Genomic DNA, 6,000 nt, shown 5'->3' with positions numbered 1-6,000 from the left:
ATGTGTGTAAAAAGGTGACGGGAGGGAATTAAGAGAGTTATTTCAATCAGGTGTGCTTGGGACTGCCCATCTCTGCCATGAGGAGGCTCTGTGGAGAGATCAACTACACCTTTTGCCCCTCCTAGGGAGCACAACCAGCCCTCAGCAAGTGACAACTGTCCATGGGCAACTTCTCCTGTCATTCGGAAGGGTCAGGAGGAAGGATCAGCATGTAGACTCAGTGGTCTGAGTCCTCCATGTGGGGGTGTGGCTGGTGGTAATGTCAATATTGATGCCGGTGCTGCACGGGCGGTGGAGCCGCCCCGGGGCCGGAGGAGGCGAGGCGGCTCCGGCGGGCGGAGCGGCAGCGCCCCCTGGCGGGCCCGACTTGGACTGTCTCCCCGAACCCGCCACACCCGCCCGGCCCCGCCCGCGGCGGTTCGTGTCCGGCCGCAGCCCCGGCTCCTCTCCCCGTGTCTCCCACGGCGCAGTAATACACCGCCGCGTCCCCGCGCCGGGGCCGTTCGAGCCACAGGGCGCTGGACCGGCGGTCTGCCGCCACCGACAGCCAACCCGGCGGGTCCGACAGCGCTTTGGAGCCTTTAATACCCCTCACGAGGAGTTCGGGACCCCGGCCCGGGAGGAGACGGTACCAGAGGATGAAATCACCGGTCTGTATGCTGGGGTGTGAGCAGTTGATGCTGATTTCGGTGCCCTCGGAGGTCTCTGCCGACGGCTCCTGCTGCACCTGGGCTCTGCCCGAAGCCACTGCCGGGGAGAAAAAGAAGAAAAATATGCTCAAACCCTCAAAATTCACCAAAACCTCAAAGTCCTGCCTGCTGCTTCCTGGAACAAATCCCACAGAAGCACTGAGGAACAAAAAGAGATGATGAGAAGGCGTTCCAGAAGACGTGCACACACGAGTAATGCAAGTGTCCATAGTATTTGGTGGAGACATGAATGCGTGCACGATAGGTGGAAGGGTGAAATAATTTAAGAAAATAAGTGGGATAAAATACTGATAAACACAAAGTAGCAAGGGGAAAGAATGACTGCATGAGTTATAGGGAAAGACACAGAGACAAGGAAGGAAACAGGGAGGACTGGACAAAGAATAGAGCGATGAGTTTTCTAGAGAGAATGTGAGACGGAGGGAGGGTGGTTTGGGGGCAGAAGTCTGTGAAAAAGCCAGAGGGGACGAGAGCTTCGAGGGACCTGCGGGGTCTACCCGAGGCTCAGCCCCGTCACCCACCCAGCCCCGCGCACCCAGGAGCACCGCGGCCAGTCCGGCCAGCCCTGCGCCCCGGCACCGCCGCATCCCGCCGCTCCGCCGCCCGCACTTCGATGCCCCTGCCAGCCCCGGCTCTCTGCTCCGATCCTCGTCCTCCCTCCTCTTTCCACCGCGAGCTCCGCCCAAGGGCTGAGTACTGCGCCTGCGCCGCTCGGATTTTCGCCCGGGCTCACAGGGCTCCGGGGCTCTTCACGGCCACAACTTTGGCTCCTGGGAAATGTACTCGCCCGTTCCTCCAGCAAGATGAAGCTCGCACAGCTCTGGGGCTGGAAACAACAGCCACTGGTTTCCTGGACTTTGCAGTGAGGACACCGAGAGCCTCCCTTCAGCTGCCTCTGTGTAATCCCAGCACAATGCCTGAAAGTTGTGTTGTGACAGAGGGGCTGTGGGGACACATGTGCCCATGACCGTGCAGGTGTCAGTGTGAGTAGGTGAGAGGGGGAATTAGGGAGTCAGTATGTAGGGAAGAAGGGACCTTCAGAGGTCACCTAGATCACTCCTCTGCTCAGAACAGATCCCTTTTGATTCTGTTGCTCAAAGTCACATTCAGTCCATTCTTGAGCACCTCGCAGGACAGAAATTGCACCAAGTCTGTCTCCTGGGCACTTACACAGGCGATGTGCATCTTCTTGTGTTCCTCCAAACAAGCAATTATAGAAGGCAAAACTCTTCCTAGACATCTCTGGTTGAGGATGAAGACACCCATTTCTCTCAGTGTCTCCTTGCATGTCATGTTCATCAGCTGCCTAACATGTACAGTGGCCTTGTTGAACTCACTTCCATATGTTGGTCCCCTTCCTTGAGCAGGGAGCCCCAGTCTGGCAGCAGTACTCCAGATATGATCTCAAATGGGCCAGATGGGTGTTATGCACAGAGTCTCTCAGAGTGCCCCACTTCCCATGACTAATGGGATTCATTAAAACATCAAACAGTATTGGTTCTACTACTGGATCTCTACTACTACACCCCACCAATAAGTGTTGGGCAGCTGAGCTTTGCACTGTGGTCATAACTATCTGAGTCTGTTAGTCCAGGCAGTTTTCTCCAAACCTTATCATCCTTTCACTGCACCCATTCATCTCATACTTAGTCATGAATGAAGTAAGAGAGAAAGTGCCAAAGGTCTTGCTAAGCTCCAGGTACAGATATCCCTGCCCTTTCCGTGTCCACAGTGCCTGTTACCTCATGAAAAAGCAATGGGTTTGGCCCATTGTCCTCAGCTCAAAGCAGCTTCATGGAGAGGGCAAATCAGCCCTGGCTGAGCTCTCCCAGCAGAGCTCCCTGGCATTGATCTCACTGAGGTCACTGAAGGGAAGGCGGAAAGCCCTCAACTGAGCTGCAGCTGACAAACACTCAGGAGTGAAGGCTTCAGTAAAGTGCTTGCTGGGAACAGTGCTTGTTAGAAAGAGGGACAACAGCTGCGTTTTGGGGATGTTTTCTTGAATTCCATGTTCCTTCCCTTCCATGGGCAGTTCCTGGGCACTAAGACTGAAACTGTAATGCAAGATGTGATGGTCAGTGCGTGCTGAAGTCCAAAGCCTGTTATTTGGCTTTCCCAGTGGAAGCTACACAGTCTGTCTTTCTACTCACAGCACAGCAACATCAGACTCCATGTTCCCTTCAGTCAGTAGCTCTCTGATTGAAGGCCAGAATTCTTGCCTGATACAGGACCTGATCGATCTACTGCACATTGGCATTCACTTGTGCATGAGATGGGGCTCTATCTCATCTCAGACACATTCTAGGGTTCATTGGAAGGAGATCCCCTCAGGGATGGCCAGCACACGGTCAAGAAGTTAACTCAGCCTTCCTCCTTGCCCACAAAGCAAACCCCTCCTTTTGAACTCTCTAGTGCTGGGGAGAGCAGGCGTTTCCTGGTCTGGAGATGCAGGGAGGGGAGGCTGCCAGCCACGCTGAGACAAAACCAGTGTTGTTACACTGAATTAAACCAAGGATTCAAACTGGACTGAAATCACCCTTGTTGTGAGCTGAAATCAACAGCAGGGAAGTGACAGCTTTGGACAGGCAGCAGAAGGAGGGCTCAGGAGACAGGGGCTGCATTTCTCTTCCCTGGGCAGATCTCTGGCAGGCTGGTGCAAATATCACTCAGCTACACTCGGGTTCCTTCAGGTCCTGTGAACCTGCTGCTCTGTGGTGCTCACGGACTGAGCAGTAGAGAGTGTCCCTGCAATGAACCGCACGTTTTGTTGTGATGGTTGACAGACAAGGACATACATACTTAGACTCGTGCACACCAGTGTGCAATTATACACAAATGTCCATCTGCATAAACTTGGCTGCTTGCAAGTACATACAGGAAAAGAACACACATAGCAACACCTTGAACCATCACATTAAGAGAAGTTCATGGACTCTGCTGATGACTCCTGGGGCAGTGTTAGGCAGGATGGTGTCAAATTCAAGCAACACAACACTCACAAAAACCATCAGGGTGAGCTGAGAAGTTAAGGAAAGATGAGGACTTGTCACATCCTCATGCATGAGAGCCCATGGGCATGCAGTCGATTATGGTTGCAGCTTCTTCCTGAGACTGGTATATCAAGAACAGAGAGTGACCCAGAATGACATCATTTGCCTTCTCTCAGACCGATCCAGCACCTGAACTGAGTCTTCTGTCTGCATTCCTGCCTGAGAAATCCAGGGGCCTTTAATCCCATAGATCAGACAAAGCCTTCGCTGGAGAATGAGCATGGTACAAGCCTGGAAATGAAAAGGCAGCAGTGTTGGAAGCTAAAGCACAGCCCATATGTTTGCATTCAAGATGAGCTTGTCCGAAAATTATTACCTCTGCCAAGGGTGCCTCTGGTCCTGCGGCAATGAAGGGCAGGTATAAAAGGCAGCCCAAGTCCCTGCTCTCTCATCCACTTCTCTTGCCTTCTTCCTCCTGGGAACCAGGTAAGTATGAAGTCCCTTCTGATTCTCTTCCAACTTGACATCTGTCACTGACGGACATCTCTGCTCATATTGGCTATGTCCTTTCCTCAGTTTGCATCTCCTTGTCATGGGATATGGAAGGGGTGAGAAGTTCTGCTTGGAGAGAGGCTGGGAGGCTGCAGAGGGCTGTTTTGGTTTTTCACTAAGAGATCCACCCTGTGTTGTGAGGCTCCTTGTAGGACAGTGAAGGTTGTGCGCCTCCTGGCATGTCTTCAAGCTCCCCACTCAGTAGTGGCCTTGGCTGCTTTTGGAGAGGGTAACCAGGCTACTTCTTATCTGCTTTTATGCCCTGCCTTCTCCCTGCCCTCTCTCCCAGGTGAACCTCTGCTCTCAAGACATGTCCTGCGGTGTGCCAGTGCCTGCCCTGCCAGCCCTGTGGCCCGACCCCGCTGGCCAACAGCTGCAATGAGCCCTGTGTCAGGCAGTGCCAGGACTCCAGAGTTGTCATTGAGCCCTCGCCTGTTGTGGTGACCCTGCCTGGCCCCATCCTCAGCTCCTTCCCACAGAACACCGTTGTGGGCTCCTCCACCTCTGCTGCTGTTGGCAGAATCCTCAGCTGTGATGGAGTGCCCATCAACTCTGGCTGCTGTGACCTGTCTGGCATTTCCAGCCGCTACTTTGGCAGAAGGTACCTGCGTTGATAAAGACTCTGGGAAAGGCCCAGGGAGACACCTTGAGGAACTCAAAACATGGTGTTGGGAAAGGACTGAGATATTGGCTGTTTTCAGTAGAGCTGAATGGCTTTACCTTTTTTACCTTTTTCTTTGTTTCCTCTGGTTCCTCTTGGCAACAAGGGTTCCCCAGGTCCAGCCTGGTGGGGATCAGCTGTCTTTTCTCCCTCTGTGGGGCAGGCAAATGAACATCATGCACAAACTTCTTCATGACCATGGACTGCAGACCTTGGGATTCCCCTTTGGATTCCTGCATTGCTGTCCTCCACTTGCAGTGACTTTGTTTCCCTCTTGTACGCATTAAAGTTCTGCTGCATTCAAGCCTGGTCTCTATGTGGTCCTTCCCCATGTGGAAACTCCCCAAGCTGCCAAAGAAGAAGCATGTTACTTTGGAGTGGAAGCAGGTGAGGGTTCAAGATGATCCTTCTCCATTGACAAAAGAATGGGAAGTTGGGACACTCTGCAGTGGCTCCTAATTTGGGCACCATCCCTTGGAGCTGAGAAAGGGTACTTTTAAATGTACATCTCAGCCTCTTTGTTTGGTGGAAATGTCGCTTGGTAGCCACTTGTCCTGGTTTTGTTAAAAACAAGTTTTTCTTTCAGTGAATTTGCCTGTCAGCTAAAGCCTTCATATTAACTGCATTTTCCTGGAGCACCAGACACATGTTTTGGTAAACCTATCAATGGAATGCAAACTTAATGATAAGCACAGATGGACATCTCGCGAGAGGGGCGACGAGAAGAAAGAGACCAAGAAACTGACCAACGGGGTATAACATTCCATTCACGTGAATACTTCATATATAAGTGGGAGATCACGAGGATCTCGTGTTGCTTTTCCCTTTTCCCTGCTGCTTATGGCCGACCTTAGGAGAGGACCTTGCTAGTCATCCCTGCGAACTGAGGCCTACTGACAGACTGAATCCAGCTCCGGTTGGCTGCAGAGTCTAATCCAGGACTTTGGGTGCCGGCTCTGCAGTTGCTGAGACTTTCAAGATTGGTTTTGTATATTTTGTATTATTTTCTCTATTCTTATTAGTAGCATTAGTAAAACATCTTTAATTTTTTCCAACTCTCTTCACTCTGTGCTTCTTTGCCTTCCAA

Source organism: Columba livia, chromosome 23 (assembly GCF_036013475.1).
Source record: "Columba livia isolate bColLiv1 breed racing homer chromosome 23, bColLiv1.pat.W.v2, whole genome shotgun sequence".
Classification (NCBI taxonomy): domain Eukaryota; kingdom Metazoa; phylum Chordata; class Aves; order Columbiformes; family Columbidae; genus Columba; species Columba livia.
This window is presented reverse-complemented; position numbering follows the sequence as displayed.